Source organism: Macaca fascicularis, chromosome 8, assembly GCF_037993035.2.
Source record: "Macaca fascicularis isolate 582-1 chromosome 8, T2T-MFA8v1.1".
Classification (NCBI taxonomy): Eukaryota; Metazoa; Chordata; class Mammalia; order Primates; family Cercopithecidae; genus Macaca; species Macaca fascicularis.
In genome coordinates, this window is record NC_088382.1 from 21,904,525 (window position 1) to 21,919,619 (window position 15,095).

General features: G+C 44.0%; 1 protein-coding gene across 11 annotated transcripts in view; it reads right to left on the bottom strand.

Moving 5' to 3' along the window:
* Window positions 1-15,095, bottom strand: part of PSD3 (pleckstrin and Sec7 domain containing 3) — a 554,389-nt gene that overhangs the window by 308,596 nt on the left and 230,698 nt on the right. For 2 of the 11 annotated variants that reach the window (XM_065518955.2, XM_065518959.2), the window contains exon 1: window positions 10,934-11,197. The exons of 8 other annotated variants lie outside the window; for them this stretch is intronic. The gene's annotated coding sequence lies outside the window, so the exon portion shown is untranslated. Of the gene's footprint in view, window positions 1-8,077; window positions 8,402-10,933; window positions 11,198-15,095 lie in introns of those variants that run through there. One more of the 11 variants, XM_065518956.2, reaches the window with a different exon arrangement.

Below are 15,095 nucleotides of genomic sequence, written 5' to 3' on the forward strand. Positions count from 1 at the left end.
ATGCCCAGCAGCTAGCTCTATGGGGTTCCAAATTTTAGCGTAATTATGGAAAGACTCCCATCAATATCCTTTAACTCATAAATTACCTATAATTATCTAAGAGCTGTATCTCCCCAGGATTAAAAACTAGAGCAGTTCTGATCACTAGTCTTCAAATATGAAGGTACCATGGAAAGAAAGAAAAAGTTTGCCTTCTCCCTGGGGTCCTCTGAGAATTCTAAAGAGAGTGAATTTTTTTTTTTTTTTTTTTTGACAAGAGTCTCACTCTGTGGACCAGGCTGGAGTGCAGTGGCACAATCTCGGCTCACTGCATCCTCCGCCTCCCGGGTTCACGCCTTCCTGCCTCAGCCTCCCAAGTAGCTGGGACTACAGGGGCCTGCCACCATGCCCGGCTAGTTTTTTATATTTTCAGTCGAGTCAGGGTTTCACTGTGTTAGCCAGGATGGTCTCGATCTCATGACCTCGTGATCCACCTGCCTCGGCCTCCCAGAGTGCTGAGATTACAGGCTTGAGCCACCGCACCCGGCCTTGGAGGGTGAAATTTTTTTACAAATTCATCTTTTCCCTGTTGTATTTCATTAATATATAAATAATATGAGAGAGACACTTGTACCTTCCATCAGAAACTCAAAAACTCTATTAAAGATTCCTAGGAGATCTAACACCTTTTCTCTTCTTAGTTCAAGGTCTTACATGGAAACAACTTTATCTTGACTAAACACGATCCCCCTCCTATCTACTATATTTATAGCTCTTATCGTTCTGTACCCTTGAGCGCAAACCACATTAAGATTGAATCACTTCTACTGAAAACACATTGATGCTAAAAAGGAAAAAAAAAAATCAGAACATATTCAATTTGTTTTCAATTCCTACCCCTACTCCACATTAAATAGGATGGACTGCTTTCTTAGGGAAAAATAAGATTATTAGAAAAGTTAGTTAGAAGCACAAAAACCAATGTATAAAGGAGATTGTTCACTTAGCAGGGCTCCTCTGCTATAGAAGATTTTAACCAAGAGAAGAATAGTACAGTCAAATTCCAGAATAAGCTAGTCTGCACAGCATTTACTTTGGGTATAAAGAAAATGACATCACTACAGCATTGGATTCTGAAACAACTGTTTCATACAAAGCTGGTTACAATGATCAGTTCATTCCAAATTGGTGGGAAAGGCTTTGCACTAACTCCGGGAATGTACAGCCATGGATGGCTCAAAGCGCGTCACAGGAGTTCACACTGGCCTAGATTTTCTAAAATCTTGTTATGTAAAGAGGGTAAAATTTTAACTTGAGGGTAAGTATATCCTAAAGGCAAAACATGAGGTAAAAATATGGTATCTTGTCTATGAGAATATTGCTTTGGAAGTAAAAAGTGTATTTCATTATTACCATTCTGATTTGAGATTCTGTTACTCCTAGAAGCTGGCAGCATAAATTATAGGTAATTTATGAGTTAAAGGGTATTGATCATAGCTATGATTTTGAAGAGGCGGCGAGAGGAACTGTGGGGAAAAGAAAGAGATCAGCCTGTTACTGTGTCTATATAGAAAGAAGTAGACATAAGAGACTCCATTTTGTTCTGTATTTGAGATGCTGTTAGTCTGTGACCCTACCCCCAACCTTGTCCTTGCAAGAGACATGTGCTGTGGTAACTCAAGGTTTAATGGATTTTGGGCGTGCAGGGTGTGACTTTGTTCCTAGATAAGCTAGGTATTGTCTAAGGTTTCTCCCCATGTGACAGACTGAAACTATGCTGCCAAAAGGTTTATGGAGATGTTTGCATATGCATCTCTAGGCACAGCATTGTCCTTTGAACTTATTCACGTCACAGAGGTTTTTGTTCATATGTCTTACTGCCGATTTCCTCTTTTTTCTTTGTTTATATTGTCCTGCCACTCCCCTGTCTTTAAGATGGTAAAGATAATTATCAATAAATACTAAGGGAACTCAGAGACCGGGGCCGGCGTGGGTCCTCTGTAAGCTGAGCGCCGGTCCCCTGGGCCCCGCTTTTCTCTATACCTTGTCTCTGTGTCTTATTTCTTTTCTCAAGTCTCTCGTTCCACCTAACGAGAAACACCCACAGGTGTGGAGGGGCAGGCCACCCCTTCAGGAACGGCTGTCATCTCAGCAGTGAGCCAAAGAAACCCTGCATTTCCTGGAGTGGACGGCATCCCCTGGGCCTTTGGCAGCTGCATTGTCCCACTCACATGGTCCTGTCTGCATTCTCAGACTTAGTGACATAAGCAGGGTGGCAACTCCCTCATCAGTCCATCAGTCGTCACTTCCAGGTGCACAGCGGGGCATTCGGAAGACAGGTGCATCCACACTGAGAGTGCTCTGGGGCCACCCCCACCGAAACCTTGTCAGCAGTGTCAGCCACACCCATGAGGGCTGCTGCAGCTCCTTCACTCCCTCTTCTCCCTCCCTGCTGCCCACAGCAGGAGTTTCACAGGCCCACCACAGCATCAGTTAGAAACAGCAGAAGAGGGTGGGTGTGGTGGCTCACACCTGTAATCCCAGCACTTTGGGAGGACTAAGCAGGAGGATCATTCGAGGCCAGTCATTGGAGATCAGCCAGAGCAACATAGCAAGACGCCACCTCTACAAAAAAAACTTCAAATAAATGGCAGACGAAGGGAACTCAAACTAGTCACTGAGTCTCAGGGTTTAATGGGAAAGAATACTGAAGTTACTGTTTGGAAGAAAATAAACACATCTAAACGAAATCCTTTATCTCTCTTAACCAGGAGCAATAATTAAATGCATTTGTAATAATCTCCACTCGATACTGTTCACTTAAGTCAACGGTAAGAGCCTAGCGAAAGCATTCCATTCTCTGGGAGTAACTAGAGCGGTATTCTTTGCGGAGATGGGATGTATTTTAAACGCTTATCAATTTGACTGCACAGTTACCCTGTGGAAGCGAAAGAACAGAGACAGAAGAAAGATTTTCGGATTCCCTCATGATCAAAAAACATTCTCAATAAGCCTTTTAACGCATGTGTTTGACCATATTGGTAGCAATACAAATGTTTTGATTGGGATATCGTTACCAGGAAGGCAAAGGTAATATTTCTCTAGAGAAACAGTGATGTTCCCTGCTAAACCAAACTCCAGGGCTCAAGGGCACAAGCAGCCCCTTCAACCTGAATGCCAACATTTAATAGAGGCTGTGGGGCTATGAATGTCTTTGAGGCTTTTGAAGAAAAATCAAATGAACAAAAACGTAGGGGGCAGAAACTATCGGTACAAGTTTCTCCCGTGCCCTGGAGGGAGACATGTTCCTTGTGAAGGTACAGGGAGTTTGAAGTTCTACTGCGACTCCTGGGGAAACTCACACTGGGAAGTCATGAACGTCTCTGGGAGGCTGTGTTCCAAGCAGAGAGGGACACAGACTGCTGACAAACGATCAAAAAATGCCAACACATCAGTACACTGACCAAAGGAACAATCGATTTTCAAACATTTAGTGGTAACCTGGACTTAGTGCTGTGCAAAAATTAAAAGACAGCCTCTGCCTACAGAGAAGCTGCAGGACACACAGGACGCATCAGCGAAACCGACTGGTCTCAACTCCCTTTCCCCTCACTTCCCACATCTCCAGGGGTCTTGCTCATGAAGAGGGAAATTACAGGATGATGGCAGGTTGGTGCTGGAAAAAACCCTCAATTGTTTGGTTTGGCCCAACCACCTCATTTTGAAGATGAGGCCAGCTCAGAAATGGGTGGGTGACACAGCCAAAGACAGAGCTAATGTGAAGTCCCAGGAAAACCCCAGGTCCCACACTGCCAATCCCAAGCTCCTTTAACTCTAAAGGGAAAAAAAGTTCTCCTCCATTTGAACCTACACTATCCATGCCCTGGATGAGCAAGAGTCAAGAAACTCCCGATTTGGCCTGGACACTGCCTTTCACCTCCTGCATGCTGGTTTCACTTCGGCTGCTGAGGCGCACGCACACTTCTGCTTTCATGCGAGAAACCACGCCCTTCGAAAAAGGGAGGGAGAAGATGCACCATCAGCCAGTCACTTGAGCCAAGGAAAAGAGACTGGAATATCATCTCCTACTGTCCTGGTGCTTCCCTTCCTGGAAAAGGTGCAGTTGTGGTTTCAAAGTAAGTCTCTCCAGTCAGCTCAGACTAAGATAACCAGTGGATGTTACTTCCATGAAAGAACAAGGCAAACGTCAAGCCGCGGAGGCAGCCCAAGAAGACTGCAAACCAGCCGGAAGCGCTCTCTCCCTCCTTCCCCTTGCTCCGTCTTAATCACTGGGCAAGCTATGCGCACTGTTGCTACTTTTTTGGTATACTCTACCTGCAAGACCCTAATTGATCACAAAGAACTAATCTAAGGAGCCAGAATTCGTATGATTTCATACAGTCAAGTAATGAGTTTTTGGAGGTGGTATACACCATGTGAATTATTTAATCAAATTCAATTTTTCAGGTAAGTAAATGAAAGCTTCAGAGAGAGATGAAGAACTTAGGTATAAACAGAGCAGGGCCAGAGCCAAAGTCTCCTGACTGCCAGCACAATGTTCTTCTGGTGACCCTCTGTGCAACCCACAGACACAAGGCTACTACGGACATCAATCCTGGGATCAGAATCACGCTATCCTTGGGTGTGCAATGGCCACAGCAACCTAACAACTTAAAGTCCTCCTCCATGAATGACTAGTGAGACTCAGCAAGATAGAATGTGGGCTGCAGAAACAATAGGGGAGACATGAGCCTGGTTAAAGATTCAGGGAAGAAAAAGAACCATGATAACCCAAAGAATGTTGAAGATAAAGCAGACTGTAAAAGCAGGGAAGAGAAAGAAAAGAGGGGAAGGAACATGTGCCAGCAACAAAGCAGGCGAAAAGAACAGCATCAGACCACAGAAAAGCTAGCTACCGGTCACATGATACACAAGCTTTCGAGAGTCAAAAAAAAAAAAAAAAAAAAAAAAATTCCTAAATCCTGTTACTTCCTTTACAATGAAGTAACTTTCTCTAAAAGAAGGCATTCGGTGTTTAACCACGTTGGTGTACAGTTACATCAGACAGTCTTCAGATGTGTTTTCATAAAAGTGAATGCAACACAAGATAAACACAACTTCTACCCTAGCCAACGAAATGTGGATTTTGATACTTAATACATACAGGGTAGGGCAACCCCACCCTTGGCCAGCAACCGAGCATCTGCAGATGAATCTCTCAGCCTCTTGCCAGAGCTGGTCCCCTGGTTGCATGGCCCTGAGACCTCCCAAGAAGAACTGGGTGCCACAGGAAGAGATACTGCTGACTCAGGAGATGGCCACCTCCCATGGAGAGGCAGCCAAGTCAGGCATGCAACTGAGAAGCAGCATGTAGCAGTGGTGATTAAGTTTTAAACACTTAATAGACTGCGGCTCAGATTTAAGTGCTGTATGTTCTCTCTCTGTAGGGATGCTTCTAGAAATAGTCTTGAATGTGTAGTGGTGGGTACCTGTTTTTGTTCAACCTAAATTTCCCAATAAGATCGTTTTACTAAAAATGTTTTTCTCCTTTAAAGAAAGGAATTACTATGAAAAAACTGGGTTGTAAAATCCATGTTGCTCACTCACAGAGGAGTCCCAGAATGACCAGTAAACTCACCTGACGTTGGGGAGGAATGGAGAGACGGTGGGGATTATGGCCTAGGTTGTTTATTGTCACATAAAAATGTAGCAACTGCCATTCTTTGGCTATATTTCAAGTGGATACTTCTTAGTTCCCTCATGTTTAAGCTTTTAAGAAATGCTCAGCTATGCAATTTCCACGAAGTCAATCAAGGATGAATTCAAAGCCGTAATGCAAGATGAGACATATTTGCTCTCAAGATGTCAGAAAATGCAAGGCCAAAATCACCTTACATCACCCTTAGGTTTATCTTCTACACCTGTTGGCCATATCCCACCTGCAGTCCCAAAGCAGCAATTACACAACTGGCATCTACATAGGTATTCATCTACTTGTTAGTAAATTATGCAAGGTAAAGGGATTTAGTCAAAAGTGGCAAATCCTAAATCAACAGAATTTTCACTTACATCCCAAGTGAAAGGGAGTAAAACAGAGAATCCCAATCACAGACAATTACTCATTCATTGATCTTCCCACACCATCTATCATTTCTACACGAAGAAACTTCGGCTCACTTCTTGGTGCCTGTCTAACCCTCCTGATTATTACAGTACTACTTTTGGTCATGCGCTACGCATCAGACACCTCAACTGCCTTCTCTTCAGTGGCTTGTATCAGCCGAGATGTAAACTACGGTTGAATGGTCCGCTATTTTCATGCTAATGCTGCTTCCATATTTTTCATTTGCCTCTTCTTACACGTTAGCCGAGGTTTATACTATGGATCATTTACATTTCTAGAAACCGGAAATATCAGCATTGTCCTCCTACTCACAACTATGGCAACAGCATTCATAGGCTATGTGCTCACATGAGGCCAGGTATCATTCGGAGGCGCTACACTAATTACAAATCTACTATCGGCCATGCCATCTATTTGAACTGACCCTATGCAATGAATCTCTGAAGTGGACTCTTTCCTCTTACTGACCTTGTCTTTTGAAACTATGATTCCCCTTATGTCTAAGGTAAACTTTTCTCCTTATATCTAAGGTAAACCGTTTCATCCAGAAGGACATCTTCTATGGGTCTCCAACACTTGGCCGAGCCATTGAGTTCCCCAAGGAACATGCTAGATGCTTAAGTTCTAGCAGCCAGTGACTGTCTCCCACTACTAGGGCTATTAATAAGCCTTCTGGTTAGTCAGCTGCACAGACAGATTTAACTCTTCTTGTTTATCTTTTCAGCAGCAAAACACTCAAGAAATACAAATGTTATCCTATTATTGTCATCTAGGAATTCGGTCTTGCCATGGGAAAGCCAGACTAAAATGTCCACACAGGATAGATGTACTCCTCTGTTCAACAAGAGATAGATAATAAAGAGTTTGAGGAAACCAGGATGGAAGAAAACCATTGAAAACCAGAACCACAGCAATGCAAACATCTCCCACATAGCCTGGCAAAGGCCCCTCCCCTGTCCCAAAGGCATTATTGCCTCGTGCTGAAAGAATTATTCATTTTCCATGTCTTCTCATGGTGGCATCTCTATTTCAGCCACCAGCTGTCATGACATCCTTTTTCCCTGGCTCCCTTCAGATACTCGCAGCTCCTGTAACAATGGATCTGAGACCCAGAAGCCCTGACCGAAGACGGTCAGCTTTGGATGATTACAAAACAAAGTGAGGTCAAGGTCAGCAGATTATAGGCAAGACAATTCGATACTTATCCTTCATACCCTGTCACCCTTAAGAGATTTTCATTTATTTAGTTCTCAGAAGTCAACATGGCATCTCAGCTTGACGTTCACCTTCATTACTCACTTGCCCTATCTTTTCTAAGACAATTGTCCTAAGTTATTTAAAAGGAGGCAAAAATTGCCCGGTAAGACGATGAATGCAGCAAGGTAGAGGAGAAGTACAAAAGAAAGATAGTCATTATCTCTCCTCCCCATGCACAAAAGGTCTCGTAGCCCAATCCCTTCTGTAGATGGGCAAACTGAGGGGTCATGAGAGGACGCGACTCTTCCCAAGTCTCACCATCAATAGCAGAGTTGGACCAACCGAGGTTCCCCGGCTGAAAAGCAGGGCCTCAATAAAGGACCAGCTGAATCAACAAAAGGGAGTGGCTTCCTTAAGAACATGCTGGGCACAGACACTATTGCCTCCCTCCCTTCTGCATACAGGTTCTTATGCATACCAGGAGCATCCAAGAACAGAGGGGACACAAGATCTCCACAGAAGTGAGACAAAGTGCAAAGACACCAGAACACCAGACAGCTACAACTGTTCTTGGCCTCCGACGCATCAACAATTCAGTCTACCTCGACAGGTAAGAGGAATAAACCGCTGTCCTTTGAATAACCAGTAAGAGAAACAAACCACAAAATCCACAGAGCACTCTGCAGTCCGTCTAGCACTGTCCCATCGTTATTTTATTTCATCCTCTCAGTAGTCCCACCTTGCAAGTAAAGAAACTGAGGACCAAAGAAGTCTTACCCAAAGTCACAGCTGGTAAACAATAAGGCGGGAAGTTGAGCCTACATCTTCCAACTCCATATTCAGCACCTTCTATTCTATCTCCACCCAATGGTATTCATGACAAAAAGCCAAATGTAACAGTAGACCAAAGGGCCGACGGAACCACAGCCTCCAGCCAGCTAAACAATGACTAAAATCCCAGCTGGAACCCAACGCAGGCTCTGCCTCCCCAGGACTTCAGGACAGGATTCCACAGCGGGTTCAGACCAGCCCTCGGCTGAGAGGCAAGCTCTTCGAGCTCCTACAGGAACTGTAGGTTCATCACACGCCCCGCAACAGCATGGCTGGAGCTAGACCTGTCAAGCACATTCAGCTCTTGGTGACACAACCCAGCTGTGCAGGCGGTTCCCATCAAGGGAGCTCCAGACGTTCTGGACACTGTGCCACGGAATTGCAGGGAGGGACCGAGCTGCACAGGGAGCTGGCAAGCCCGACAGAACTTTCCCTACCACATCTGTACTTCTGCACCAATAAGGCACTTTCAAATCAGATCCCAAAGAGCTACGCAGATGCTGCCTCGCAAGGATAGACTAGAAACTGACAGTGGAGATTCCTTCTGGGGAGTGGGGCCGAAGCAACTTCCAACTGAACTTTTACCATCGGCATCATATTCCTTTCATAATATTTTTGAAAACTAGATCAAAATTTAGTGTAAAAGCCATAAGGATGATAGCTTACACTGGAAAGTGGTGAAGGCAAACAAGAAACGGACACCAGATGATGTAAACTAATCACAAAAGAAAACTGTTTTCAACAAGAGCTTTAGAAACACTGAATTAAACGTAAGAACTTTATAAAGTAGAACAAAGATTCCTATTTGCAAATTTTACAAAAATTTCCCTGGGCTGTAACAGAAGAAACTGAGCCATTTTTCAGGCAGGAAAAAAAAAAAGTTTTTAGTACTTATTCTGTTAGGCATTTTCACATATTTTATCTCATTTAATCTCAATAACCATGGAATAAAAATAATATCCACAAGTGACAGACCAGGAAACTCAGACCAGGCACTCAGAGAAGCTAAGCAGCCTTCACACAGCTGCGGAGCTACCAACTCTAAAGTGTAAAGACAGAAAGGGACAATCTTGGAATACAGGCACGTCCTTAAAAAGCTGCCACCACTGCTGGGCAAAGGCAACCTGCACCTACGGAAGAACCCAGACACGATGGCCAGGTCCTGACAGCCCTTTCTCCAGTGGGTCACATGCTGCCTATGGGGTACATGTGTACACAATGCAGCTCCCCACGTTTGTGATGAAACTGACACGCCCTCCCCACTACAGATGTTTTCACAAAGTGCTGATGGACTTGCACTAATCCACCCATTTTCCTCTCCCAGCCCCCAGTGCCACTGAAGCCTGCATTTGAGAGAGGCCCGGCTGAGATGAGAACAGAGGTGCTACCTTGGAACCTGGCCACAAGGAAGCCTGATGTGTTTACAGTATGAGTTTGCCCACAGCTTCAAATTCATCAACATCATGCTCTAACATCTAAGTCCTCACGTGCCTGACATAAGCACAATGTAAACATCCCAATAGCCAATGATCATTAACATTGACTGAACTCTTTTAGAGCATAAGGAACTATGGTAATTGCTTTCCAAGCACTCCACACTAGTTAATCCTCACAGCCACCACCCCTCATGTTAGATACTATTATCATTCCTATTTCATTTATGAGGAAGCTGAAGTTCAGGAGTGGTTAAGTAACTTGCTAGAGGCCAAACTGTAAGGAGTAAAACTTAAGCCTATGGGCCTATGACTCCTAAATCAGACTCACAGCCACCCTGCTTAGGCCTCTCATAAAATATGTTTAATGGCCTTTTTTCCCTCAAGTATTCTGTCATTTCTTATTAAAGTTATGAAACAAAATGTCCAAACAGAAGAGGCAAAATTGTTATACTGATGGGCTAGCCAGACAAACGGCATTATAAAATACTGGAAATAGGAACTTACAATCTGTAGTCAAGGCTAGAAAAGCCAATTTCAGCAATGCATACCCACAAATATGCCTGTTACAATCACTGACTACCTTGGAAGTTCAAGTCCTGGAGTTCTTGCTGGGTTTTGGATGGTCATGAATTACTCTTCAATTACAGGCATCTTGAAAATGGACATAGTGTCAGTGGGCTAGGCTCACTTCCCCTTCTTTAGCATCCTTGACCTCACTTATCCCCTGCCTGTTCAACGTAACAACAGAAACTTTCCCACAAAGAAATCCTGAGGCTGAAATTCCCTCAACTCCAAAGGGGGGGAAAAAAACAAAAAAACTCCCTATGCCCTCTTCATTCGATAACTGGTTAGTCTTTGAAGTTTCAGGCATAACGTTGAATTCTAAGATGAATCATCTTTCCATACTAACAGCACAGCTAACTTTCCCTTCAGAGCAGTGATACACCAAAATAAGAACGATAGCCTTCTGCAGTAGTCATTACGGACCTCACTACATGACCAAGCTCAAATTAGTGACATTCCACAGCCCGGATGAAGTTTCACAAAGGGTAGCTGGAGTCCACATGCAGTCTAGGTAGACCCAGCTATGGCTAAGCACCTCAAAGAGCAGCACAACTCCATTAGGGAAAAATCTCATTTTGCCCAAACATTGTAGACACTGTAATAAACATACTCTTCATTTGTCATCCTTATTTAGAAATTAACATACGATCATGTTCCTAAGTCTTTCCCCTAGGATCACCTTATAATGCTTTTCATTTGAAATAATTTATTTTCAAATCTAAGGAAGTCTACACAATTACAATTATACATAATCCAGCACTGCCTAGGACCAGACAAAGGCAATAAACCAAATTCCAGTTACCTCCGTCAGCAAACAGTCTGCCCATAATTCTGTCACGCATTGAAGAGCATTCTCCCATTCCATCTGCTCAGCAAACTTTCATCTTCCGCACGGGCTCTTTTAATGTACTTCTAAAGCTGCTTCTGTTGCCAGTACAAATTGCTACACACTGACTCCGCAGTGACATTCTCCCAGAATGCCACTGGATCCCTCAGGGGCTCAGGGATACGAACTTGAAAGAAGTTGAAGGAGGACGTCCCCCTCTTCCCAGCCTCCTCTCTCAACAGAGCTTCCCTCCAAGAGACCTGCTTCAAAAGTCCAGACCCAGTGAAGTCACTCATGACCTCACAAAACTCCAGTTTAACTCTTTAAGAGCCAGAGAGCAAGCTGACAGCAGGCAGAAAAGGCGACTGTCTACGCTTATTTGGAGTGGTTGCCTGTTTAAGGGAAAGGAGACATTCGTCCAGCATCGTTCAAAACAAAGTAACTTCGGCACTGATTTGGTTTAACAGCACTGAAGTTTTTGGAACAACTATTTTTTAGACTGCAGTTTCCTAAAGCACACACAGCCTGGTCCCAAAGAAATGACTGAAATAGACAACAAAATAGATTTAAGTCGTTTATATTATACACAATTCAGCTCTGTTAAATTCACTTAATCTTATGTAACTTGTGTTTTTCTATTTTCATTTCTAGTTTTGGTTTTTCTGCTCGTGGATGTGAAAATATGTATTGTCCTGTTGTCCAAAGCCTGCTTCAGACACGTAAGTGGCCAGGCGACACTCACAGCTGTCAGACACAGGCAACAACTGCCACAGAAGCATCCGAGAAACCAGGGACAGCAGGAGCTGAGAGCCACTGGAAGCCGTGGTCGCCAGACCTAACCAATAGATGGCAGAGTGTGTGTCAGCCCCTAACAGGGAAAGACCAGCCTCACTTCAGTCCCTTTTCCACGCTTTTCCTTGAGCTCCTGCTATTTTTGTTGGGATATGGGGATTATCAGGACCTGGAGATTTAAAAGACTCAAAATTATTTTCTAAACAGAAGTTTAGGGTGTGGTATAAACAATTCCCGGCCCCACCCTGACCTACATTAGAATCTGCATTTTAACAAGAGGTCCAAGTGGTTTACGTTCACGTGGAAGTTTGCAAAGCACTGGTCTACAATAGTGGTCCATGGAGCAAACCTGGAGTAGTAAAGCTACAGTGTTCTCAAATTTGATTGCACATTAGAATCAGACAGGGAGCTCCGTAAGCTTCTCATCTCTAGGCTTCACCGTCAGAGATTCTATATGTTAGAGTGGCCCCTGGACATGGATAGCTTTAAAAACTTCCCAGGTGATTCTGATATACAGCCTAAGTTGTCAACCCCTTGCTACTCCCAGATGTGGGCCTCAGACTCACCGACATCACTTCTAAACAGAAGTGGATAAAAATTATACGCTCAAAGACCATGTAATATGCCCTTTCAAGAATGTTCTGGTTCACCAGAAAATGATTATACTTACCATGCAGTAATTTTATTCCTAAATATATACCCAGCCTAGAGAAGTTCTTCCACGTGTGCCCAAAAGGCCACGTGAAGGCTCTGCACATCGCCACGCTGTCTGACATAACAAGACAGTCAAAATGCCCATAAATAGAAAAATGAAAAAAACAGGTTATAGTATGTTCACATAATGAATACTATACAGCAATTAAACCGACTGAACTGGGGCCGAGTCAATAAGAATGAATTTCGAATATTGAGAAAAACGGACAATCTAGAAATACAGGTATGTCCTCAAAAAGCAGCCACCACTGCTGGGCAAAGGCAACCTGCACCCATTAAAGAACTGAGACACAATGGCCAGTTTCACAAAAGGAAACAAGAGAGCATGTGTATGGAGTTGAAAAGCGTGTGAAACAACACTGTGTCACGATTACAGATGCACATCTCTAAAGGAATGATAAACATCAACAGCTCAATGAGGTTCACAGCTCATGGTTACTGCACTACTTAGGGAAGGAAACAGAGGAATGGGGCCTGGCGGCATAAAGAGGAGAGGAGTCTGCAATTCATCTGAAATGCTCTTATGTCCTAAGTGGGATGATGAGATGACAGGGGTTTATTATTGTGTACACTTTCTGGTATGCCTCAAATGTTACAGAAGCTTTAGAAAGCCAACTGCATCAAGGTTACAACCTCTTTGAGTGTAGCAACACCTGTTCAGTCTGGACGATTAACAGAACAGGAGGCAAAGAGGTTAACAATTCCCTTCACTCTCAAGTCCCCAAATCCAAGCAGCTGCTACTCCTTCTGCCATAGTTTAGCTCCTTCTATCTGACACGTCACCCTGCTCCATGCCACCCACAACCCTGTACACATAGCCAACTCATCCTTCACAGCCCACCTCAAAATGCAGCACCCCCACAAGGGCCTCCATGACATCCCATGATGCAAGTAGCCCCCACCTCGGAACCGTACAGCCTGGCTCTCTGCGCTCGGCACTAGAATAATTTCTGAAGTTATGGGATCTGCCTGTTTGAGAGACACCTTAATATCTACCATAGAGCAGCTGCTCATTAAGTTCTTCATTCAACAAAAACTGAGTGCCCAATATGTGCTTGCCACTATGCCAGGGGTTCTCCAAGTCCCAATATGTAGAACTTGAGAAGACCACGGCCTAACAGAAGTATAGGCCTGTAGCTAAGTATAATACTTTTAATACTATGTGCTGAATCCTCAAACAGTTGCTAAATGAATGTCATCTATGAATAATGAACTTTTAGGATTGTTTCACAATCGTAACCAATACATCTTATTTTCTCTATACTAAAGACTTTATAATATTACTCTTGACAAGAAAATACCCCCTTGTTTGCGTTGAGGTGGGCTTCTAAATAGAGTAATTACAAAGACAATAAAAGAATCTATCATTAAACCTCCTCACAGTCAAGGAATTGAAGGCTCTTAGAATTATTATTACAGAAAAACAACATCTCAAGTCGATTCGATTTTACCACAGTCCCTTCATACTAGGCGACTTTGAAGACGTTTTAAAGATGTTTCCAGCACTGTTATTACTGATAATAGCCAACATTTATTGAGTTCTCATGAAGTGCCAGTAAATGATTTAGAGAGAGAATTGACTAAAATTTGAACCAAACCACTCCGACTTAAGGACCCACACTCTTCACCACCAAACCATACTGTTTCCTAGGCAGGAAAATCAAGCAACCTCTGCTGGTGTCATTTGGATGGACTCCCTGTCACCACAACACCAAAAACAACAGAAGAAATCATTTCCAGGTTCACAGCCAGGAGCACTCACTCTTACAAACCTCCATCAGGGGAATCGTCCTCTCCAAAAGCAGAGTTACCTTTAACAGCCTCACTCCCGCTGAGAAGAGGGACTGGCTCGACTTTGCATTCTGCCTCTAAGCAACTTCCAGTAAATGCCTCTCAAACTTCAACGTGCTCATGAATCACCTGGGAATGTGTTAAAATGCAAATTTTGCTCGAGCGGGTCTAGGATTATGTCTGAGACACGTTTCTAACCAGGCGCAGGTGATGTCTGTTAATCTGAGGCCCACACCTGGGAGCAGCAAGGGGTTGAGAACCTAGGCTGCACATCAGAATCACCTGGGAAGCTTTTAACGCTCTCCATGTCCAGGTGCCACTCTAACAAATACAATCTCTGACGGTGAAGCCTGGAGATGAGAAGCTTACAGAGCTCCCTGTCTGATTCTAATGAGCAATCAAGTTTGAGAACCACTGTACTACAGCTTTACTACTCCAGGTTTGCTCCATGGACCACTGTTGTAGACCAGTGCTTTGCAAACTTCCCCGTGAATGGAAACCACGTGGACCTCTTGTTAAAATGCAGATTCAGGCCGGGCGCGGTGGCTCAAGCCTGTAATCCCAGCACTTTGGGAGGCCGAGATGGGCGGATCACAAGGTCAGGAGATCGAGACCATCCTGGCTAACACGGTGAAACCCAGTCTCTACTAAAAAATACAAAAAACTAGCCGGGCGCGGTGGCGGGCGCCTGTAGTCCCAGCTACTCGGGAGGCTGAGGCAGGAGAATGGCGTGAACCCGGGAGGCGGAGCTTGCAGTGAGCTGAGATCCGGCCACTGCACTCCAGCCTGGGCGGCAGAGCGAGACTCCGTCTCAAAAAAAAATAAAAAAATAAAAAAAAAA